The 24,986-nt window shown below is 45.6% G+C and overlaps 9 non-coding genes and 2 pseudogenes across 9 annotated transcripts; all 11 read right to left on the reverse strand.

The window, feature by feature from the left end:
- LOC130319724 (U2 spliceosomal RNA) lies at positions 1-187 on the reverse strand (the record flags this gene model as incomplete). The annotated part of the gene is made up of 1 exon (XR_008865816.1): positions 1-187. It is a non-coding gene; the product is annotated as a U2 spliceosomal RNA (small nuclear RNA).
- A 2,094-nt stretch (positions 188-2,281) lies between these two features.
- LOC130319716 (U2 spliceosomal RNA) lies at positions 2,282-2,472 on the reverse strand. The gene has a single exon (XR_008865809.1). It is a non-coding gene; the product is annotated as a U2 spliceosomal RNA (small nuclear RNA).
- Positions 2,473-4,554: 2,082 nt separating this feature from the next.
- Positions 4,555-4,745, reverse strand: LOC130319728 (U2 spliceosomal RNA). Its single transcript, XR_008865818.1, has one exon. It is a non-coding gene; the product is annotated as a U2 spliceosomal RNA (small nuclear RNA).
- A 2,092-nt stretch (positions 4,746-6,837) lies between these two features.
- LOC130319736 (U2 spliceosomal RNA) lies at positions 6,838-7,028 on the reverse strand. Its single transcript, XR_008865821.1, has one exon. It is a non-coding gene; the product is annotated as a U2 spliceosomal RNA (small nuclear RNA).
- A 2,073-nt stretch (positions 7,029-9,101) lies between these two features.
- LOC130319730 (U2 spliceosomal RNA) lies at positions 9,102-9,296 on the reverse strand. The gene has a single exon (XR_008865820.1). It is a non-coding gene; the product is annotated as a U2 spliceosomal RNA (small nuclear RNA).
- Positions 9,297-14,468: 5,172 nt separating this feature from the next.
- Positions 14,469-14,601, reverse strand: LOC130319735 (U2 spliceosomal RNA; annotated as a pseudogene).
- A 2,089-nt stretch (positions 14,602-16,690) lies between these two features.
- LOC130319727 (U2 spliceosomal RNA) lies at positions 16,691-16,878 on the reverse strand. Its single transcript, XR_008865817.1, has one exon. It is a non-coding gene; the product is annotated as a U2 spliceosomal RNA (small nuclear RNA).
- A 695-nt stretch (positions 16,879-17,573) lies between these two features.
- LOC130319734 (U2 spliceosomal RNA) lies at positions 17,574-17,733 on the reverse strand (annotated as a pseudogene).
- Positions 17,734-19,833: 2,100 nt separating this feature from the next.
- LOC130319737 (U2 spliceosomal RNA) lies at positions 19,834-20,024 on the reverse strand. The gene has a single exon (XR_008865822.1). It is a non-coding gene; the product is annotated as a U2 spliceosomal RNA (small nuclear RNA).
- Positions 20,025-22,113: 2,089 nt separating this feature from the next.
- Positions 22,114-22,304, reverse strand: LOC130319738 (U2 spliceosomal RNA). Its single transcript, XR_008865823.1, has one exon. It is a non-coding gene; the product is annotated as a U2 spliceosomal RNA (small nuclear RNA).
- A 2,080-nt stretch (positions 22,305-24,384) lies between these two features.
- Positions 24,385-24,575, reverse strand: LOC130319717 (U2 spliceosomal RNA). Its single transcript, XR_008865810.1, has one exon. It is a non-coding gene; the product is annotated as a U2 spliceosomal RNA (small nuclear RNA).
- Between the last annotated feature and the right edge of the window lie 411 nt (positions 24,576-24,986).

Here is a 24,986-nt window from a genome sequence, read left to right on the forward strand (position 1 = left end):
GGTGCACTGTACCCGAAGATACTGCCATATCGGGTCAATGCATAGGGCGACGGAAGCAAGCTTCGAAATCGGCCCCCGTTCTCAAAAATCCATTTAATATATGGTCCCCAGATAGGGGACGTATCAGATATTAAACTGATAAGAACAGATACTACACTTGATCTTAGCCAAAAGGCCGAGAAGCGATAACCGTGAAAGGGGCGGGCCCAACAAGGTCCCCTTCATGGGCACTATCACTGCTTGCTGTCAGGGAGGCTGCCAGACAATTTTCCATGCACACTCTGGGCTGGGGGGCAGTCAACCACCAGTACACACAGCAGAACCTAAACCCATACCATTATTGCTAAGCAGCAAGACAGGGGCCCATTGCACTCCCACGGGGCCTTTTTAAATGCAATCCATAACCCGGATTTGCCAGGAACCCTTCTTACTCCTCCTACTTGCATGTGACACTGGGCTTAGGATCTGCATAGGAAACACACACACAAGCACACACCTACCTTTGTTGCCTGCAGATGCCTCCTTGGCTGTCCCCAAACGGTATCAAACCAACACCCACGGGAAGCTGTAAGCATAGAGGACATGCCTGCACCCCATTGGACTTACCTGTGTGGGTTAAATCCGGGTTATTTGACAACCTATGGCGGTGATGGTTCTGCTCAGGCAGAGCAGTGCTGATGCTCCTCATAAAGCTGTCGCTGCTGTGAAGGTTCTAGGTGACATCACAAATCCCTATGGTTACATACACAACAAAGCTGGGTTGTTGTTGTTTACACTCTGCAAGGCCTGTGGAAGTGAGTGACATCATAGCACTGTAGTTCTGAGGGTTCTAGATGGATGCAACAATCTCCTGTTGCTTCTATGAAGGCCATAATAGACGACATCACCAAACAGCTCCATAGTCACATACACAGCAAAGGAGAGATGTTGTTTACACCTAGTGATGTCAGTGGTATTGAGTGACATCACAGCACAGTGCTAAGGCTCCTGGGCCTGGACACAGCAGCGGCTGCAATATCTCAACGGAGAATACGTTTATATATATGTGTGTGTGTGCGCGTATATATATATATATATATATATATATATATATATATATATATATTTCTCCGCCGAAATCACTTTTAAACCCATTTCCACCTTTTTTTCCCTTCTCTTCCTCTTACTTTTTTTTCACGTTTTTTTACGTTTTTCTCCTTTTCGCCTCTTTTCTGGGCGTATTATTCTTCTTTTTCTTCTTTTTTTTCGTCTAATGCATACCCCATCAGTGCAGCAATGCTTATTCAATACCGCCAGCAGATGGAGACACTGGGGGATAATTTTCTAAGGATTTATACTGATTTTTCCTGTCTGAATTTGTCGCACAGAAAGTTGCAGGCCAAATATGTGTGACATTTCTGCGACTTTAGCTTCTAGAGCATTTTTACAACATTATACATAGGTGCTGAATACATAAAAAGCGACTGTTCAGCGACAGACAAGTCGCATCGGCTGAAAGTAGGCCAGAATGTCAGTCCATGTTGGAGCAGGTTTAGATACAGTCTAAAGTATAGATCTCAAAGTCTGTGCACAGAATTTAGCAAGGGCCTCGCACCTTCTGATGCATCAGGTAGGTGCACAATAGCATAGCCTAACCCTCTGTACTTTGGTCTATATTGATGCGGGACATAGACAGCCAGCTGATGACCAATCCATTAGTGCAATGGATGGCTGGAAGCATTTGTCTTTGCCTTTGCAATACCACAGAAGCAATGCATGGTCAATGTACAGCAATGACACACCTGTGTGAACAGCCAGGAGACCCCCCCCCCCCCCCCCATGTTATGTTACATAGTTACATAGTTAGTACGGTCGAAAAAAGACATATGTCCATCAAGTTCAACCAGGGAATTAAGGGGTAGGGGTGTGGCGCGATATTGGGGAAGGGATGAGATTTTATATTTCTTCATAAGCATTAATCTTATTTTGTCAATTAGGAACATTCAGCACCCACCCGCTATCAAGGCAGCTGCCTATCATGTCATGCCCTACCTGCACAGGTGTGCTGGCTACTCAAATGATCCAATTAAGGAGGCCATTTAGTCAGCAGCAGCAGAAGTCCTGTGCCTGGACGCTCCAACAGGGGCCAGACACAAGCAGAAGCAGAAGCAGCAGAAGCAGCAGCAGCAGCACCACCTTTTGTTTTTTGGCTGCAGCAGCAAGGCCCACAGGGCTGGCTAGCTGGCTAGCCAGCAAGCAGGTAGCAATGAAAGTAGGAATCTTTCTTTTTAACCCTGTAAGGGGGTGGTGCACTGTACCCGAAGATACTGCCATATCGGGTCAATGCATAGGGCGACGGAAGCAAGCTTCGAAATCGGCCCCCGTTCTCAAAAATCCATTTAATATATGGTCCCCAGATAGGGGACGTATCAGATATTAAACTGATAAGAACAGATACTACACTTGATCTTAGCCAAAAGGCCGAGAAGCGATAACCGTGAAAGGGGCGGGCCCAACAAGGTCCCCTTCATGGGCACTATCACTGCTTGCTGTCAGGGAGGCTGCCAGACAATTTTCCATGCACACTCTGGGCTGGGGGGCAGTCAACCACCAGTACACACAGCAGAACCTAAACCCATACCATTATTGCTAAGCAGCAAGACAGGGGCCCATTGCACTCCCACGGGGCCTTTTTAAATGCAATCCATAACCCGGATTTGCCAGGAACCCTTCTTACTCCTCCTACTTGCATGTGACACTGGGCTTAGGATCTGCATAGGAAACACACACACAAGCACACACCTACCTTTGTTGCCTGCAGATGCCTCCTTGGCTGTCCCCAAACGGTATCAAACCAACACCCACGGGAAGCTGTAAGCATAGAGGACATGCCTGCACCCCATTGGACTTACCTGTGTGGGTTAAATCCGGGTTATTTGACAACCTATGGCGGTGATGGTTCTGCTCAGGCAGAGCAGTGCTGATGCTCCTCATAAAGCTGTCGCTGCTGTGAAGGTTCTAGGTGACATCACAAATCCCTATGGTTACATACACAACAAAGCTGGGTTGTTGTTGTTTACACTCTGCAAGGCCTGTGGAAGTGAGTGACATCATAGCACTGTAGTTCTGAGGGTTCTAGATGGATGCAACAATCTCCTGTTGCTTCTATGAAGGCCATAATAGACGACATCACCAAACAGCTCCATAGTCACATACACAGCAAAGGAGAGATGTTGTTTACACCTAGTGATGTCAGTGGTATTGAGTGACATCACAGCACAGTGCTAAGGCTCCTGGGCCTGGACACAGCAGCGGCTGCAATATCTCAACGGAGAATACGTTTATATATATGTGTGTGTGTGCGCGTATATATATATATATATATATATATATATATATATATATATTTCTCCGCCGAAATCACTTTTAAACCCATTTCCACCTTTTTTTCCCTTCTCTTCCTCTTACTTTTTTTTCACGTTTTTTTACGTTTTTCTCCTTTTCGCCTCTTTTCTGGGCGTATTATTCTTCTTTTTCTTCTTTTTTTTCGTCTAATGCATACCCCATCAGTGCAGCAATGCTTATTCAATACCGCCAGCAGATGGAGACACTGGGGGATAATTTTCTAAGGATTTATACTGATTTTTCCTGTCTGAATTTGTCGCACAGAAAGTTGCAGGCCAAATATGTGTGACATTTCTGCGACTTTAGCTTCTAGAGCATTTTTACAACATTATACATAGGTGCTGAATACATAAAAAGCGACTGTTCAGCGACAGACAAGTCGCATCGGCTGAAAGTAGGCCAGAATGTCAGTCCATGTTGGAGCAGGTTTAGATACAGTCTAAAGTATAGATCTCAAAGTCTGTGCACAGAATTTAGCAAGGGCCTCGCACCTTCTGATGCATCAGGTAGGTGCACAATAGCATAGCCTAACCCTCTGTACTTTGGTCTATATTGATGCGGGACATAGACAGCCAGCTGATGACCAATCCATTAGTGCAATGGATGGCTGGAAGCATTTGTCTTTGCCTTTGCAATACCACAGAAGCAATGCATGGTCAATGTACAGCAATGACACACCTGTGTGAACAGCCAGGAGACCCCCCCCCCCCCCCCCCATGTTATGTTACATAGTTACATAGTTAGTACGGTCGAAAAAAGACATATGTCCATCAAGTTCAACCAGGGAATTAAGGGGTAGGGGTGTGGCGCGATATTGGGGAAGGGATGAGATTTTATATTTCTTCATAAGCATTAATCTTATTTTGTCAATTAGGAACATTCAGCACCCACCCGCTATCAAGGCAGCTGCCTATCATGTCATGCCCTACCTGCACAGGTGTGCTGGCTACTCAAATGATCCAATTAAGGAGGCCATTTAGTCAGCAGCAGCAGAAGTCCTGTGCCTGGACGCTCCAACAGGGGCCAGACACAAGCAGAAGCAGAAGCAGCAGCAGCAGCACCACCTTTTGTTTTTTGGCTGCAGCAGCAAGGCCCACAGGGCTGGCTAGCTGGCTAGCCAGCAAGCAGGTAGCAATGAAAGTAGGAATCTTTCTTTTTAACCCTGTAAGGGGGTGGTGCACTGTACCCGAAGATACTGCCATATCGGGTCAATGCATAGGGCGACGGAAGCAAGCTTCGAAATCGGCCCCCGTTCTCAAAAATCCATTTAATATATGGTCCCCAGATAGGGGACGTATCAGATATTAAACTGATAAGAACAGATACTACACTTGATCTTAGCCAAAAGGCCGAGAAGCGATAACCGTGAAAGGGGCGGGCCCAACAAGGTCCCCTTCATGGGCACTATCACTGCTTGCTGTCAGGGAGGCTGCCAGACAATTTTCCATGCACACTCTGGGCTGGGGGGCAGTCAACCACCAGTACACACAGCAGAACCTAAACCCATACCATTATTGCTAAGCAGCAAGACAGGGGCCCATTGCACTCCCACGGGGCCTTTTTAAATGCAATCCATAACCCGGATTTGCCAGGAACCCTTCTTACTCCTCCTACTTGCATGTGACACTGGGCTTAGGATCTGCATAGGAAACACACACACAAGCACACACCTACCTTTGTTGCCTGCAGATGCCTCCTTGGCTGTCCCCAAACGGTATCAAACCAACACCCACGGGAAGCTGTAAGCATAGAGGACATGCCTGCACCCCATTGGACTTACCTGTGTGGGTTAAATCCGGGTTATTTGACAACCTATGGCGGTGATGGTTCTGCTCAGGCAGAGCAGTGCTGATGCTCCTCATAAAGCTGTCGCTGCTGTGAAGGTTCTAGGTGACATCACAAATCCCTATGGTTACATACACAACAAAGCTGGGTTGTTGTTGTTTACACTCTGCAAGGCCTGTGGAAGTGAGTGACATCATAGCACTGTAGTTCTGAGGGTTCTAGATGGATGCAACAATCTCCTGTTGCTTCTATGAAGGCCATAATAGACGACATCACCAAACAGCTCCATAGTCACATACACAGCAAAGGAGAGATGTTGTTTACACCTAGTGATGTCAGTGGTATTGAGTGACATCACAGCACAGTGCTAAGGCTCCTGGGCCTGGACACAGCAGCGGCTGCAATATCTCAACGGAGAATACGTTTATATATATGTGTGTGTGTGCGCGTATATATATATATATATATATATATATATATATATATATATTTCTCCGCCGAAATCACTTTTAAACCCATTTCCACCTTTTTTTCCCTTCTCTTCCTCTTACTTTTTTTTCACGTTTTTTTACGTTTTTCTCCTTTTCGCCTCTTTTCTGGGCGTATTATTCTTCTTTTTCTTCTTTTTTTTCGTCTAATGCATACCCCATCAGTGCAGCAATGCTTATTCAATACCGCCAGCAGATGGAGACACTGGGGGATAATTTTCTAAGGATTTATACTGATTTTTCCTGTCTGAATTTGTCGCACAGAAAGTTGCAGGCCAAATATGTGTGACATTTCTGCGACTTTAGCTTCTAGAGCATTTTTACAACATTATACATAGGTGCTGAATACATAAAAAGCGACTGTTCAGCGACAGACAAGTCGCATCGGCTGAAAGTAGGCCAGAATGTCAGTCCATGTTGGAGCAGGTTTAGATACAGTCTAAAGTATAGATCTCAAAGTCTGTGCACAGAATTTAGCAAGGGCCTCGCACCTTCTGATGCATCAGGTAGGTGCACAATAGCATAGCCTAACCCTCTGTACTTTGGTCTATATTGATGCGGGACATAGACAGCCAGCTGATGACCAATCCATTAGTGCAATGGATGGCTGGAAGCATTTGTCTTTGCCTTTGCAATACCACAGAAGCAATGCATGGTCAATGTACAGCAATGACACACCTGTGTGAACAGCCAGGAGACCCCCCCCCCCCCCCCCCCATGTTATGTTACATAGTTACATAGTTAGTACGGTCGAAAAAAGACATATGTCCATCAAGTTCAACCAGGGAATTAAGGGGTAGGGGTGTGGCGCGATATTGGGGAAGGGATGAGATTTTATATTTCTTCATAAGCATTAATCTTATTTTGTCAATTAGGAACATTCAGCACCCACCCGCTATCAAGGCAGCTGCCTATCATGTCATGCCCTACCTGCACAGGTGTGCTGGCTACTCAAATGATCCAATTAAGGAGGCCATTTAGTCAGCAGCAGCAGAAGTCCTGTGCCTGGACGCTCCAACAGGGGCCAGACACAAGCAGAAGCAGAAGCAGCAGAAGCAGCAGCAGCAGCACCACCTTTTGTTTTTTGGCTGCAGCAGCAAGGCCCACAGGGCTGGCTAGCTGGCTAGCCAGCAAGCAGGTAGCAATGAAAGTAGGAATCTTTCTTTTTAACCCTGTAAGGGGGTGGTGCACTGTACCCGAAGATACTGCCATATCGGGTCAATGCATAGGGCGACGGAAGCAAGCTTCGAAATCGGCCCCCGTTCTCAAAAATCCATTTAATATATGGTCCCCAGATAGGGGACGTATCAGATATTAAACTGATAAGAACAGATACTACACTTGATCTTAGCCAAAAGGCCGAGAAGCGATAACCGTGAAAGGGGCGGGCCCAACAAGGTCCCCTTCATGGGCACTATCACTGCTTGCTGTCAGGGAGGCTGCCAGACAATTTTCCATGCACACTCTGGGCTGGGGGGCAGTCAACCACCAGTACACACAGCAGAACCTAAACCCATACCATTATTGCTAAGCAGCAAGACAGGGGCCCATTGCACTCCCACGGGGCCTTTTTAAATGCAATCCATAACCCGGATTTGCCAGGAACCCTTCTTACTCCTCCTACTTGCATGTGACACTGGGCTTAGGATCTGCATAGGAAACACACACACAAGCACACACCTACCTTTGTTGCCTGCAGATGCCTCCTTGGCTGTCCCCAAACGGTATCAAACCAACACCCACGGGAAGCTGTAAGCATAGAGGACATGCCTGCACCCCATTGGACTTACCTGTGTGGGTTAAATCCGGGTTATTTGACAACCTATGGCGGTGATGGTTCTGCTCAGGCAGAGCAGTGCTGATGCTCCTCATAAAGCTGTCGCTGCTGTGAAGGTTCTAGGTGACATCACAAATCCCTATGGTTACATACACAACAAAGCTGGGTTGTTGTTGTTTACACTCTGCAAGGCCTGTGGAAGTGAGTGACATCATAGCACTGTAGTTCTGAGGGTTCTAGATGGATGCAACAATCTCCTGTTGCTTCTATGAAGGCCATAATAGACGACATCACCAAACAGCTCCATAGTCACATACACAGCAAAGGAGAGATGTTGTTTACACCTAGTGATGTCAGTGGTATTGAGTGACATCACAGCACAGTGCTAAGGCTCCTGGGCCTGGACACAGCAGCGGCTGCAATATCTCAACGGAGAATACGTTTATATATATGTGTGTGTGTGCGCGTATATATATATATATATATATATATTTCTCCGCCGAAATCACTTTTAAACCCATTTCCACCTTTTTTTCCCTTCTCTTCCTCTTACTTTTTTTTCACGTTTTTTTACGTTTTTCTCCTTTTCGCCTCTTTTCTGGGCGTATTATTCTTCTTTTTCTTCTTTTTTTTCGTCTAATGCATACCCCATCAGTGCAGCAATGCTTATTCAATACCGCCAGCAGATGGAGACACTGGGGGATAATTTTCTAAGGATTTATACTGATTTTTCCTGTCTGAATTTGTCGCACAGAAAGTTGCAGGCCAAATATGTGTGACATTTCTGCGACTTTAGCTTCTAGAGCATTTTTACAACATTATACATAGGTGCTGAATACATAAAAAGCGACTGTTCAGCGACAGACAAGTCGCATCGGCTGAAAGTAGGCCAGAATGTCAGTCCATGTTGGAGCAGGTTTAGATACAGTCTAAAGTATAGATCTCAAAGTCTGTGCACAGAATTTAGCAAGGGCCTCGCACCTTCTGATGCATCAGGTAGGTGCACAATAGCATAGCCTAACCCTCTGTACTTTGGTCTATATTGATGCGGGACATAGACAGCCAGCTGATGACCAATCCATTAGTGCAATGGATGGCTGGAAGCATTTGTCTTTGCCTTTGCAATACCACAGAAGCAATGCATGGTCAATGTACAGCAATGACACACCTGTGTGAACAGCCAGGAGACCCCCCCCCCCCCCCCATGTTATGTTACATAGTTACATAGTTAGTACGGTCGAAAAAAGACATATGTCCATCAAGTTCAACCAGGGAATTAAGGGGTAGGGGTGTGGCGCGATATTGGGGAAGGGATGAGATTTTATATTTCTTCATAAGCATTAATCTTATTTTGTCAATTAGGAACATTCAGCACCCACCCGCTATCAAGGCAGCTGCCTATCATGTCATGCCCTACCTGCACAGGTGTGCTGGCTACTCAAATGATCCAATTAAGGAGGCCATTTAGTCAGCAGCAGCAGAAGTCCTGTGCCTGGACGCTCCAACAGGGGCCAGACACAAGCAGAAGCAGAAGCAGCAGAAGCAGCAGCAGCAGCACCACCTTTTGTTTTTTGGCTGCAGCAGCAAGGCCCACAGGGCTGGCTAGCTGGCTAGCCAGCAAGCAGGTAGCAATGAAAGTAGGAATCTTTCTTTTTAACCCTGTAAGGGGGTGGTGCACTGTACCCGAAGATACTGCCATATCGGGTCAATGCATAGGGCGACGGAAGCAAGCTTCGAAATCGGCCCCCGTTCTCAAAAATCCATTTAATATATGGTCCCCAGATAGGGGACGTATCAGATATTAAACTGATAAGAACAGATTTTTTTTTTTTTTTTTTAACTTGGCTACCCCTGAGGGGTATCTTTTTATTTAGAATTCATAACATTTTACAAAGTGCATTACGATTTATAAATATAATTTTTTTTCAATAAAAACAAATTTTGATAATAAAATCACATATAACAATAAAAGTTCACATAAATACAATCATAATACACTTAAAATGGGCACTTGGTGGCTTTACAAAAGGGCGTTCCATTCATTAAAATACCATTTTCTAGCTAATAAAGGATAATATTTCTTGTCTAATAAAAAGTACTGGTACATATCACTAAAACAAAGAGCTAAAACATCATTCACAGATAAAATCTCATGTTTAAAAAGTAAAATGTTTCTGGCATTCCATAGAGCTGCTTTAACACAGTTTATGATCTTCCATGCCATTGTCTCTTGAGTCCGTATTGGGCATTCCAGACATCCATAAAAAACAGCTGCAGAGTTTAAGTCCTTTATTTCTGTTATCTTCTTCACCAGAGGGAGTATTTTAGTCCATATCCTTTTTGCATAAAAACAAGTCCAGAAAAGGTGGTACACGGTCTCGGGTTCCTGGCAGCCCTCCCTCGGGCATACTGCAGTGTTGGCCATCCTTCTTCGGTGCTGGAATGCCCGGCATGGAAGACACTCGTGTATGCAGCTCCAGGCCAGATCTTTCTGTGAATTAAAAAGATAAATCATATTTGCCATCTTCCATATTTTCCTGCATTTCTCTTCATTAAAATTATTCACAGGGGCAATAAAACCACTTTCTTTAATATATTTTAACATTTTTTTGCTATTAGTTACTTCATTAATACTTTTTCCGTTAAAGTTGTACAAGTTGAAAATTTTCTCTAAAATCTTGTATTGTTGGGGAAGATTAAAAGCATAAGGACAGCTTAAAACAGTTTTAAACCACCCATTCCTCCTCATAAAAAAACCTGTATTAAAACGGATAAAATATGACCAGTAACTATCCTTAAAAAGTGTGCTAACACACATGCTAAAAAACTTGGTAAAAAGGAACGCCCTGATGTCGGGGAAGTCCTTTCCACCCATACCTTTTGGCATCATGACGATCTCTCTTCTCAATTTTTCACTCTTGGAGCTCCATAAAAAGGTAAAACATGCTTTAATAATTTTATTTAAAATCATTTCGGGGGGTGGAAAGACCATGCCAAGATACAATAAAATGGGTAAAATCACCATCTTTGTAACTAAAACCTTCCCCTCCATCGTTAACTTTCTCATGTTCCACATACAAATTTTTGTGTTTATTTTTTGAGCCACCAAGTCCCAGCTATTTAAACCATTGTTTGACTCACTGAAGGAGACCCCTAAAATCTGCACAGACTCAGACACAGGAATGGGTAAATCCCTTAAAAACAGTCCTCCTATATTTAAAACACTGCTTTTATTAAAATTTACCTTAAAACCGGAGGCACAACAAAAAAAATTCAACTTGCTTTAGGGCTTTTTGAAGCGATGGGGTGTCCCTTCCAAGCACTGCCACATCGTCCATGTACCCCACTACTTTAGCCTCTAGTCCCCCTCCTCCCGGCAGGGGGACCCCTCTTATTTGCTTATCTCTCCTCAAGGTGCATAGTAGAGGCTCAAGCGCACATATGAAAAGTAGTGGGGACAAAGGACACCCCTGCTTCACTCCGGAATTTAAAATCACATCCTGTGTCTTAAAACCGTTAACTAAAATCTTGCTTGTGCAGTTTTTATAAAAGGCCTTAAGAGACAATAAAAAGCCTTCAGGTATACCCATTTTCTCTAAAACCTTAAAAAGATAAAAATGTGACACTCTGTCAAAAGCCTTCTCGAAGTCTAAGGATAAAATGGCTAGTTTTCCGTTTCTAGACTTTGTGTCACTAATCACATCTTTTAAAAGGTTAAGATTTTCCCATATGCTCCTCCCAGGCACCCCACAGACCTGATTTGAATGGATTATTTTCTCTATTACACTTTTTAATCTATTTGCGCACAGTTTTGCCATCACTTTGTAGTCACAGTTGAGGAGGGTGATTGGTCTCCAGTTCTTTAGATCTGACCGGTCTCCCTTCTTGAACAGCAGGGAGACATCACCCTTCCTCCATGAACCTGGGAGGGCTTTTGTTTTAAATACTTCTGTAAAAAGGGAAAAAAGGTCATCTTTTAAAACACCATAAAAAATGACATAAAACTCAATGGGTATACCGTCAGGACCAGGCACCTTACCGGATTTAAAACTCCTGATCGTCTCTAAAACCTCCTGTTCCGAGATCTCCCTCTGTAAAAGAGACTGGGACACAGGGTCTAAAACATTGGTAATCTCCTTCAATGAGTCATTCATAAAATCAATATCAATATTTTTTGTATTAAAAAGATCCGCATAAAATGAATGTACCCTTTTTAAAATACCCTGTACATCTTTTTCTCCTTGTATATTATCAATTAAAACCTTTTTATCCGTTACTTTCTTAAAAAAGTACCTGGAGCAGGTCTCGTTCTCTTCAAGGTGCTTTATTTTGGATCTGAAAATTATCTCTTTTCCCTTCTGCTCCAGGCACTGTTTTATTTCTTTTTTTAAGTCAGTAATTTCTCTATAAACCTCTATACCATTGTCTCTGAATTTGTACAGGGTTTGCAGACGGGTATTTAGAAGGGAGTAAAACTCACGCTTCTCTTTAGCTCTAGAGATCCCTACTCTAATAAAAAACTCTTTTATTTTTATTTTCATTTTCTCCCACCATATACTGATGGGAGTGTTAGGATCTCTTACCCGTCTGCAGTCCTTGTAGAAGTTGATAAAATCGGATAAAACCTGCGGATCTTCTAAAAGGGATACATTCATCTTCCAGGCATTCCTCCCAGTCTTTTTTCTAAAATCACTCTTCACCTTAAAAGATAAAAGTTTGTGATCAGAAAAAACATTGGTTAAAACATCACACTTAAAAGGCAGTACTTGATAAGAACAGAAGATAAAATCGATCCTGGAGCTGCAGTTTGCGTTGCTCCAGGTCACACCGTCTCTTTCTGGTAAAATACTATTGCATTTCTTAAAAACATCAGTAAGTCTAAAATCAATAATCATATTTTTTAACATAGAAGATGTTTTATCATAGTTTCTACTTACTGAATTGGTAAAACGGTGCTCCCCCCTTAAAATACAATTAAAATCACCTGCTAAAATAAGAGGTTCAGAATCATTGATAAAAAGGGGTAAAATCTCTAACATCCGTGCTCTATCATTTTTATTGGGTGAACCATAAAAATTTAAAAACTGCCATTTAATACCATCAATAAAAGCTTTAACCAATAAAATTCTGCCTGGTAAAATCTCATGAATAAAATCAATAAAAGCATTTCCTTTAAAAAGTATGGCGACCCCTGCTGATCTGGATTCGTTAGATCCAGACCAGACTGATGGACCGTGTACCCAATCTTTTTTATACTTTTCATAATTTAAACTATGCGGGATGCCGCACTCCTGCAGGAAAACCACAGAAGCAGCAAAAATAGACAAGTAGTTAAAAAGGGCAACCCGTTTCGCTCGTGAACTTATACTTCTTACATTCATAGACAATCCGGACAACTCAGCCATTGGAGATGTAAAAAAAAGGGAGGCTCAGATAACAAACTAAAAACCAGATTGCGCACTGGAGCTCTCGTTACCCCCCACCTCTGACTCTACCGTACACATAGAGGAAGCCGGAGAGGAACCACCATCGCTCGAGCAGCCCCCCTCTTCCAAGACCACAGGTGTATAGACGGAGTACATTGGTAAGAACAGCTTCTGGGCTCCATTCTCTTTTTCGGCGTCCACCTCTTGCCCCCTCCATAGGGGTCGGGTGCGTACTTAGGTCCGTTTCCGGGACCTCGGAGATGGTCACCCCTGAAACCTCCTCCTGGCTGGGAGGAGGAGGGGTATCCACCGCTGGGACCTGTGGAGGAGCTTCACTTGGAGCCCCCGTCACGACAGGAACTTCCATCTGCTCCTCCTGGACCACCTCCGAGTCCGGACGCCCTTTGGAGCCCCTTCGTCTTTTCACCTTTGCTACTCCGTCCGGGTTTTCACACTCAGGGGGACCCCGAGCAGGAGGACCTTCCGGGGTGGAATCGGGCACCTCTCGCTCTCCCACCTTCTCTGAGGTATCTGCCCGATCCCCTCTCGCATTTCTCTTCCCCGGCCTCCTCTCATTTGGGGTCCCCCTTTCCACCTGTGCCTCTTTCTCCTGGGGTTCTTTTGGGGGGGCCGTGGTCTCCATCTCACAGCTTACCTCTTCTTGTGGGGGGTGCTCCTCCTCTCTGGCTTTTCCCCAGGCTGGTCTCCGGACGTCTCTCTTGGGTTGCCCTTGCTGTTCTGTGGTTTTTTTTGGTCTGTGGGGACAGAAAGCATACACGTGACCAAAGTGACGGCAAAAATTACATCTCAAACCCTTATCACATTTTTCTGTTTCATGTTGCATGCTTCCACATTTCTTACAGGAACTTTCACAATTTTCCTTTATGTGCCCATAACGTTGGCACCTTCTGCAGAAGTTTGGCATTCCCGCAAAAAAGAGGTCGCCACACACATTGTTTAATTTAAAACGAGCAGGCGGTAATAGTATCCCCCCTGGGAGGGTGGGGTCTTTGTTGCACGTGACTTGATATCGCCATTTTGAGGTCCAGACACCACAGTCGTTCATGATTTTTCCTCTGAACTCCACCTTTTTAAAGTAGGCTGCCAGGAACCCATCGATCTCTCTCTGATTTACAAAAGGGGAGTACATCTTCACGACAATCAACTTGGTTTCATCTAGGACGTGCTCGACAATTTGGATACCCTTAAGCCTCGGATCATCTTGCTTTGGAATTTTCATTACTGCATCTAAGAATACGCCTTCCCCCATGAAAGTGCAGTCGTAGATCCTCCGCTTAGGGTAATCCTGGATGGCCAAAATCTCTCGCTTACGAACATTAAGAATCTTGTCGAGCACGTCCTCTATCACGAACCTCATGCCACGTGCATCCGCCGCATCACCTGTGAGAATGACCCGCACAGTGTGTTTAATCCGGGCATAAGCCGGTACCGAACCAGGATCTAGATCTTCATCCATGGTTCATTCGTGTTTTGGTCTGGTTCTCTCCGCTCCAACCAACCAGCCAATTCGCTCAAACCTCTCTCCACCCGAAGGCTTTGAGAGGCGATCGCAACCCGTTACCCTGGGACTAAGCCCTCTCCCCAATAGCAACAAGTGGGTGAAGCCCAGGCAATAAACCTGGGCGATCCCACAAGGCCGAGGAGAGGGGTACCCGAGTACCTTCCGACCAGATCTCCTGTATTACTACACTTGATCTTAGCCAAAAGGCCGAGAAGCGATAACCGTGAAAGGGGCGGGCCCAACAAGGTCCCCTTCATGGGCACTATCACTGCTTGCTGTCAGGGAGGCTGCCAGACAATTTTCCATGCACACTCTGGGCTGGGGGGCAGTCAACCACCAGTACACACAGCAGAACCTAAACCCATACCATTATTGCTAAGCAGCAAGACAGGGGCCCATTGCACTCCCACGGGGCCTTTTTAAATGCAATCCATAACCCGGATTTGCCAGGAACCCTTCTTACTCCTCCTACTTGCATGTGACACTGGGCTTAGGATCTGCATAGGAAACACACACACAAGCACACACCTACCTTTGTTGCCTGCAGATGCCTCCTTGGCTGTCCCCAAACGGTATCAAACCAACACCCACGGGAAGCTGTAAGCATAGAGGACATGCCTGCACCCCATTGGACTTACCTGTGTGGGTTAAATCCGGGTTATTTGACAACCTATGGCGGTGATGGTTCTGCTCAGGCAGAGCAGTGCTGATGCTCCTCATAAAGCTGTCGCTGCTGTGAAGGTTCTAGGTGACATCACAAATCCCTATGGTTACATACACAACAAAGCTGGGTTGTTGTTGTTTACACTCTGCAAGGCCTGTGGAAGTGAGTGACATCATAGCACTGTAGTTCTGAGGGTTCTAGATGGATGCAACAATCTCCTGTTGCTTCTATGAAGGCCATAATAGACGACATCACCAAACAGCTCCATAGTCACATACACAGCAAAGGAGAGATGTTGTTTACACCTAGTGATGTCAGTGGTATTGAGTGACATCACAGCACAGTGCTAAGGCTCCTGGGCCTGGACACAGCAGCGGCTGCAATATCTCAACGGAGAATACGTTTATATATATGTGTGTGTGTGCGCGTATATATATATATATATATATATATATATATATATATATATTCTCCGCCGAAATCACTTTTAAACCCATTTCCACCTTTTTTTCCCTTCTCTTCCTCTTACTTTTTTTTCACGTTTTTTTACGTTTTTCTCCTTTTCGCCTCTTTTCTGGGCGTATTATTCTTCTTTTTCTTCTTTTTTTTCGTCTAATGCATACCCCATCAGTGCAGCAATGCTTATTCAATACCGCCAGCAGATGGAGACACTGGGGGATAATTTTCTAAGGATTTATACTGATTTTTCCTGTCTGAATTTGTCGCACAGAAAGTTGCAGGCCAAATATGTGTGACATTTCTGCGACTTTAGCTTCTAGAGCATTTTTACAACATTATACATAGGTGCTGAATACATAAAAAGCGACTGTTCAGCGGACAGACAAGTCGCATCGGCTGAAAGTAGGCCAGAATGTCAGTCCATGTTGGAGCAGGTTTAGATACAGTCTAAAGTATAGATCTCAAAGTCTGTGCACAGAATTTAGCAAGGGCCTCGCACCTTCTGATGCATCAGGTAGGTGCACAATAGCATAGCCTAACCCTCTGTACTTTGGTCTATATTGATGCGGGACATAGACAGCCAGCTGATGACCAATCCATTAGTGCAATGGATGGCTGGAAGCATTTGTCTTTGCCTTTGCAATACCACAGAAGCAATGCATGGTCAATGTACAGCAATGACACACCTGTGTGAACAGCCAGGAGACCCCCCCCCCCCCCCCATGTTATGTTACATAGTTACATAGTTAGTACGGTCGAAAAAAGACATATGTCCATCAAGTTCAACCAGGGAATTAAGGGGTAGGGGTGTGGCGCGATATTGGGGAAGGGATGAGATTTTATATTTCTTCATAAGCATTAATCTTATTTTGTCAATTAGGAACATTCAGCACCCACCCGCTATCAAGGCAGCTGCCTATCATGTCATGCCCTACCTGCACAGGTGTGCTGGCTACTCAAATGATCCAATTAAGGAGGCCATTTAGTCAGCAGCAGCAGAAGTCCTGTGCCTGGACGCTCCAACAGGGGCCAGACACAAGCAGAAGCAGAAGCAGCAGAAGCAGCAGCAGCAGCACCACCTTTTGTTTTTTGGCTGCAGCAGCAAGGCCCACAGGGCTGGCTAGCTGGCTAGCCAGCAAGCAGGTAGCAATGAAAGTAGGAATCTTTCTTTTTAACCCTGTAAGGGGGTGGTGCACTGTACCCGAAGATACTGCCATATCGGGTCAATGCATAGGGCGACGGAAGCAAGCTTCGAAATCGGCCCCCGTTCTCAAAAATCCATTTAATATATGGTCCCCAGATAGGGGACGTATCAGATATTAAACTGATAAGAACAGATTTTTTTTTTTTTTTTTTTTTTATCTAAAGCCGAGGAACGTGCTTTCGATTCACCCAAAGTGCAAGAAAAAGTGCAAACGTGTTACACTAAAAAAACGTGCACAAAGGATGCGGTCTATCGCAAGCCCTTCTCCGATAGGAGAGAGGCCCCCCAACAAACCTTACCCTTCGCCTCCGGACCAAAAGGTACCTGCGAGGTTCCAGGTTCGATGTCCCTTTTCGCCGAAGCTACTAGGGGACCACAAATGCTCCCGGCATCCCCCTTGGCGTTAGCCAAGGTATCTGCCCGCAGAGCCGATTACGGTAGGTACCCTGCCAAAGCAGGAGTACCCGGGGTGTTTGCAGGGAGGTGCGGAACCTAATGGCCACACACACACCTCCCCTAGACCGCCAGGAGGGACACCCAGAAGGGCTACCGCATCCTGACCAATCCTGTGAACACACAACACGCAAAAAGTGACACAGTGAGACAAAAAAGAAATAAATAAGTGAATGTGTGCAGATATACTGCCCGGACATCCGGCCGGATCTATAAAAATTTCTCTGATCCTAGCCAGAAGGCCGGGAATCAAGAGGTGAGTGCCACAAGGTGAAGAGATTATGGTGCCCGTGCTTCAACTCAGTGAGTCTATTCTCCCAGTGAGTTTCGGCACCTCGGGGTCACCACTCCCCGAGGCACAAAAGTACCTCGGCTCTAGACCCTCTCAGCCTCATGGCGAGACCCGGAGGGAACAGGTCACATCGGGGCAGCCGTCGAGCTGATTCCTCAGAACCAGCCCCGGAAAGCCCTGGTACACCTGCATCCTCCATGCAGCACCCATCCCCACCAGCATGAAAACTGATAAGAACAGATACTACACTTGATCTTAGCCAAAAGGCCGAGAAGCCATAACCGTGAAAGGGGCGGGCCCAACAAGGTCCCCTTCATGGGCACTATCACTGCTTGCTGTCAGGGAGGCTGCCAGACAATTTTCCATGCACACTCTGGGCTGGGGGGCAGTCAACCACCAGTACACACAGCAGAACCTAAACCCATACCATTATTGCTAAGCAGCAAGACAGGGGCCCATTGCACTCCCACGGGGCCTTTTTAAATGCAATCCATAACCCGGATTTGCCAGGAACCCTTCTTACTCCTCCTACTTGCATGTGACACTGGGCTTAGGATCTGCATAGGAAACACACACACAAGCACACACCTACCTTTGTTGCCTGCAGATGCCTCCTTGGCTGTCCCCAAACGGTATCAAACCAACACCCACGGGAAGCTGTAAGCATAGAGGACATGCCTGCACCCCATTGGACTTACCTGTGTGGGTTAAATCCGGGTTATTTGACAACCTATGGCGGTGATGGTTCTGCTCAGGCAGAGCAGTGCTGATGCTCCTCATAAAGCTGTCGCTGCTGTGAAGGTTCTAGGTGACATCACAAATCCCTATGGTTACATACACAACAAAGCTGGGTTGTTGTTGTTTACACTCTGCAAGGCCTGTGGAAGTGAGTGACATCATAGCACTGTAGTTCTGAGGGTTCTAGATGGATGCAACAATCTCCTGTTGCTTCTATGAAGGCCATAATAGACGACATCACCAAACAGCTCCATAGTCACATACACAGCAAAGGAGAGATGTTGTTTACACCTAGTGATGTCAGTGGTATTGAGTGACATCACAGCACAGTGCTAAGGCTCCTGGGCCTGGACACAGCAGCGGCTGCAATATCTCAACGGAGAATACGTTTATATATATGTGTGTGTGTGCGCGTATATATATATATATATATATATATATACATATATATATATATATATTTCTCCGCCGAAATCACTTTTAAACCCATTTCCACCTTTTTTTCCCTTCTCTTCCTCTTACTTTTTTTTCACGTTTTTTTACGTTTTTCTCCTTTTCGCCTCTTTTCTGGGCGTATTATTCTTCTTTTTCTTCTTTTTTTTCGTCTAATGCATACCCCATCAGTGCAGCAATGCTTATTCAATACCGCCAGCAGATGGAGACACTGGGGGATAATTTTCTAAGGATTTATACTGATTTTTCCTGTCTGAATTTGTCGCACAGAAAGTTGCAGGCCAAATATGTGTGACATTTCTGCGACTTTAGCTTCTAGAGCATTTTTACAACATTATACATAGGTGCTGAATACATAAAAAGCGACTGTTCAGCGACAGACAAGTCGCATCGGCTGAAAGTAGGCCAGAATGTCAGTCCATGTTGGAGCAGGTTTAGATACAGTCTAAAGTATAGATCTCAAAGTCTGTGCACAGAATTTAGCAAGGGCCTCGCACCTTCTGATGCATCAGGTAGGTGCACAATAGCATAGCCTAACCCTCTGTACTTTGGTCTATATTGATGCGGGACATAGACAGCCAGCTGATGACCAATCCATTAGTGCAATGGATGGCTGGAAGCATTTGTCTTTGCCTTTGCAATACCACAGAAGCAATGCATGGTCAATGTACAGCAATGACACACCTGTGTGAACAGCCAGGAGACCCCCCCCCCCCCCCCCCCCCATGTTATGTTACATAGTTACATAGTTAGTACGGTCGAAAAAAGACATATGTCCATCAAGTTCAACCAGGGAATTAAGGGGTAGGGGTGTGGCGCGATATTGGGGAAGGGATGAGATTTTATATTTCTTCATAAGCATTAATCTTATTTTGTCAATTAGGAACATTCAGCACCCACCCGCTATCAAGGCAGCTGCCTATCATGTCATGCCCTACCTGCACAGGTGTGCTGGCTACTCAAATGATCCAATTAAGGAGGCCATTTAGTCAGCAGCAGCAGAAGTCCTGTGCCTGGACGCTCCAACAGGGGCCAGACACAAGCAGAAGCAGAAGCAGCAGAAGCAGCAGCAGCAGCACCACCTTTTGTTTTTTGGCTGCAGCAGCAAGGCCCACAGGGCTGGCTAGCTGGCTAGCCAGCAAGCAGGTAGCAATGAAAGTAGGAATCTTTCTTTTTAACCCTGTAAGGGGGTGGTGCACTGTACCCGAAGATACTGCCATATCGGGTCAATGCATAGGGCGACGGAAGCAAGCTTCGAAATCGGCCCCCGTTCTCAAAAATCCATTTAATATATGGTCCCCAGATAGGGGACGTATCAGATATTAAACTGATAAGAACAGATACTACACTTGATCTTAGCCAAAAGGCCGAGAAGCGATAACCGTGAAAGGGGCGGGCCCAACAAGGTCCCCTTCATGGGCACTATCACTGCTTGCTGTCAGGGAGGCTGCCAGACAATTTTCCATGCACACTCTGGGCTGGGGGGCAGTCAACCACCAGTACACACAGCAGAACCTAAACCCATACCATTATTGCTAAGCAGCAAGACAGGGGCCCATTGCACTCCCACGGGGCCTTTTTAAATGCAATCCATAACCCGGATTTGCCAGGAACCCTTCTTACTCCTCCTACTTGCATGTGACACTGGGCTTAGGATCTGCATAGGAAACACACACACAAGCACACACCTACCTTTGTTGCCTGCAGATGCCTCCTTGGCTGTCCCCAAACGGTATCAAACCAACACCCACGGGAAGCTGTAAGCATAGAGGACATGCCTGCACCCCATTGGACTTACCTGTGTGGGTTAAATCCGGGTTATTTGACAACCTATGGCGGTGATGGTTCTGCTCAGGCAGAGCAGTGCTGATGCTCCTCATAAAGCTGTCGCTGCTGTGAAGGTTCTAGGTGACATCACAAATCCCTATGGTTACATACACAACAAAGCTGGGTTGTTGTTGTTTACACTCTGCAAGGCCTGTGGAAGTGAGTGACATCATAGCACTGTAGTTCTGAGGGTTCTAGATGGATGCAACAATCTCCTGTTGCTTCTATGAAGGCCATAATAGACGACATCACCAAACAGCTCCATAGTCACATACACAGCAAAGGAGAGATGTTGTTTACACCTAGTGATGTCAGTGGTATTGAGTGACATCACAGCACAGTGCTAAGGCTCCTGGGCCTGGACACAGCAGCGGCTGCAATATCTCAACGGAGAATACGTTTATATATATGTGTGTGTGTGCGCGTATATATATATATATATATATATATATATATATATATATATTTCTCCGCCGAAATCACTTTTAAACCCATTTCCACCTTTTTTTCCCTTCTCTTCCTCTTACTTTTTTTCACGTTTTTTTACGTTTTTCTCCTTTTCGCCTCTTTTCTGGGCGTATTATTCTTCTTTTTCTTCTTTTTTTTCGTCTAATGCATACCCCATCAGTGCAGCAATGCTTATTCAATACCGCCAGCAGATGGAGACACTGGGGGATAATTTTCTAAGGATTTATACTGATTTTTCCTGTCTGAATTTGTCGCACAGAAAGTTGCAGGCCAAATATGTGTGACATTTCTGCGACTTTAGCTTCTAGAGCATTTTTACAACATTATACATAGGTGCTGAATACATAAAAAGCGACTGTTCAGCGACAGACAAGTCGCATCGGCTGAAAGTAGGCCAGAATGTCAGTCCATGTTGGAGCAGGTTTAGATACAGTCTAAAGTATAGATCTCAAAGTCTGTGCACAGAATTTAGCAAGGGCCTCGCACCTTCTGATGCATCAGGTAGGTGCACAATAGCATAGCCTAACCCTCTGTACTTTGGTCTATATTGATGCGGGACATAGACAGCCAGCTGATGACCAATCCATTAGTGCAATGGATGGCTGGAAGCATTTGTCTTTGCCTTTGCAATACCACAGAAGCAATGCATGGTCAATGTACAGCAATGACACACCTGTGTGAACAGCCAGGAGACCCCCCCCCCCCCCCCCATGTTATGTTACATAGTTACATAGTTAGTACGGTCGAAAAAAGACATATGTCCATCAAGTTCAACCAGGGAATTAAGGGGTAGGGGTGTGGCGCGATATTGGGGAAGGGATGAGATTTTATATTTCTTCATAAGCATTAATCTTATTTTGTCAATTAGGAACATTCAGCACCCACCCGCTATCAAGGCAGCTGCCTATCATGTCATGCCCTACCTGCACAGGTGTGCTGGCTACTCAAATGATCCAATTAAGGAGGCCATTTAGTCAGCAGCAGCAGAAGTCCTGTGCCTGGACGCTCCAACAGGGGCCAGACACAATCAGAAGCAGAAGCAGCAGAAGCAGCAGCAGCAGCACCACCTTTTGTTTTTTGGCTGCAGCAGCAAGGCCCACAGGGCTGGCTAGCTGGCTAGCCAGCAAGCAGGTAGCAATGAAAGTAGGAATCTTTCTTTTTAACCCTGTAAGGGGGTGGTGCACTGTACCCGAAGATACTGCCATATCGGGTCAATGCATAGGGCGACGGAAGCAAGCTTCGAAATCGGCCCCCGTTCTCAAAAATCCATTTAATATATGGTCCCCAGATAGGGGACGTATCAGATATTAAACTGATAAGAACAGATACTACACTTGATCTTAGCCAAAAGGCCGAGAAGCGATAACCGTGAAAGGGGCGGGCCCAACAAGGTCCCCTTCATGGGCACTATCACTGCTTGCTGTCAGGGAGGCTGCCAGACAATTTTCCATGCACACTCTGGGCTGGGGGGCAGTCAACCACCAGTACACACAGCAGAACCTAAACCCATACCATTATTGCTAAGCAGCAAGACAGGGGCCCATTGCACTCCCACGGGGCCTTTTTAAATGCAATCCATAACCCGGATTTGCCAGGAACCCTTCTTACTCCTCCTACTTGCATGTGACACTGGGCTTAGGATCTGCATAGGAAACACACACACAAGCACACACCTACCTTTGTTGCCTGCAGATGCCTCCTTGGCTGTCCCCAAACGGTATCAAACCAACACCCACGGGAAGCTGTAAGCATAGAGGACATGCCTGCACCCCATTGGACTTACCTGTGTGGGTTAAATCCGGGTTATTTGACAACCTATGGCGGTGATGGTTCTGCTCAGGCAGAGCAGTGCTGATGCTCCTCATAAAGCTGTCGCTGCTGTGAAGGTTCTAGGTGACATCACAAATCCCTATGGTTACATACACAACAAAGCTGGGTTGTTGTTGTTTACACTCTGCAAGGCCTGTGGAAGTGAGTGACATCATAGCACTGTAGTTCTGAGGGTTCTAGATGGATGCAACAATCTCCTGTTGCTTCTATGAAGGCCATAATAGACGACATCACCAAACAGCTCCATAGTCACATACACAGCAAAGGAGAGATGTTGTTTACACCTAGTGATGTCAGTGGTATTGAGTGACATCACAGCACAGTGCTAAGGCTCCTGGGCCTGGACACAGCAGCGGCTGCAATATCTCAACGGAGAATACGTTTATATATATGTGTGTGTGTGCGCGTATATATATATATATATATATATATATATATATATATATATATTTCTCCGCCGAAATCACTTTTAAACCCATTTCCACCTTTTTTTCCCTTCTCTTCCTCTTACTTTTTTTTCACGTTTTTTTACGTTTTTCTCCTTTTCGCCTCTTTTCTGGGCGTATTATTCTTCTTTTTCTTCTTTTTTTTCGTCTAATGCATACCCCATCAGTGCAGCAATGCTTATTCAATACCGCCAGCAGATGGAGACACTGGGGGATAATTTTCTAAGGATTTATACTGATTTTTCCTGTCTGAATTTGTCGCACAGAAAGTTGCAGGCCAAATATGTGTGACATTTCTGCGACTTTAGCTTCTAGAGCATTTTTACAACATTATACATAGGTGCTGAATACATAAAAAGCGACTGTTCAGCGACAGACAAGTCGCATCGGCTGAAAGTAGGCCAGAATGTCAGTCCATGTTGGAGCAGGTTTAGATACAGTCTAAAGCATAGATCTCAAAGTCTGTGCACAGAATTTAGCAAGGGCCTCGCACCTTCTGATGCATCAGGTAGGTGCACAATAGCATAGCCTAACCCTCTGTACTTTGGTCTATATTGATGCGGGACATAGACAGCCAGCTGATGACCAATCCATTAGTGCAATGGATGGCTGGAAGCATTTGTCTTTGCCTTTGCAATACCACAGAAGCAATGCATGGTCAATGTACAGCAATGACACACCTGTGTGAACAGCCAGGAGACCCCCCCCCCCCCCATGTTATGTTACATAGTTACATAGTTAGTACGGTCGAAAAAAGACATATGTCCATCAAGTTCAACCAGGGAATTAAGGGGTAGGGGTGTGGCGCGATATTGGGGAAGGGATGAGATTTTATATTTCTTCATAAGCATTAATCTTATTTTGTCAATTAGGAACATTCAGCACCCACCCGCTATCAAGGCAGCTGCCTATCATGTCATGCCCTACCTGCACAGGTGTGCTGGCTACTCAAATGATCCAATTAAGGAGGCCATTTAGTCAGCAGCAGCAGAAGTCCTGTGCCTGGACGCTCCAACAGGGGCCAGACACAAGCAGAAGCAGAAGCAGCAGCAGCAGCACCACCTTTTGTTTTTTGGCTGCAGCAGCAAGGCCCACAGGGCTGGCTAGCTGGCTAGCCAGCAAGCAGGTAGCAATGAAAGTAGGAATCTTTCTTTTTAACCCTGTAAGGGGGTGGTGCACTGTACCCGAAGATACTGCCATATCGGGTCAATGCATAGGGCGACGGAAGCAAGCTTCGAAATCGGCCCCCGTTCTCAAAAATCCATTTAATATATGGTCCCCAGATAGGGGACGTATCAGATATTAAACTGATAAGAACAGATACTACACTTGATCTTAGCCAAAAGGCCGAGAAGCGATAACCGTGAAAGGGGCGGGCCCAACAAGGTCCCCTTCATGGGCACTATCACTGCTTGCTGTCAGGGAGGCTGCCAGACAATTTTCCATGCACACTCTGGGCTGGGGGGCAGTCAACCACCAGTACACACAGCAGAACCTAAACCCATACCATTATTGCTAAGCAGCAAGACAGGGGCCCATTGCACTCCCACGGGGCCTTTTTAAATGCAATCCATAACCCGGATTTGCCAGGAACCCTTCTTACTCCTCCTACTTGCATGTGACACTGGGCTTAGGATCTGCATAGGAAACACACACACAAGCACACACCTACCTTTGTTGCCTGCAGATGCCTCCTTGGCTGTCCCCAAACGGTATCAAACCAACACCCACGGGAAGCTGTAAGCATAGAGGACATGCCTGCACCCCATT

Source organism: Hyla sarda, unplaced genomic scaffold, assembly GCF_029499605.1.
Source record: "Hyla sarda isolate aHylSar1 unplaced genomic scaffold, aHylSar1.hap1 scaffold_2160, whole genome shotgun sequence".
Classification (NCBI taxonomy): domain Eukaryota; kingdom Metazoa; phylum Chordata; class Amphibia; order Anura; family Hylidae; genus Hyla; species Hyla sarda.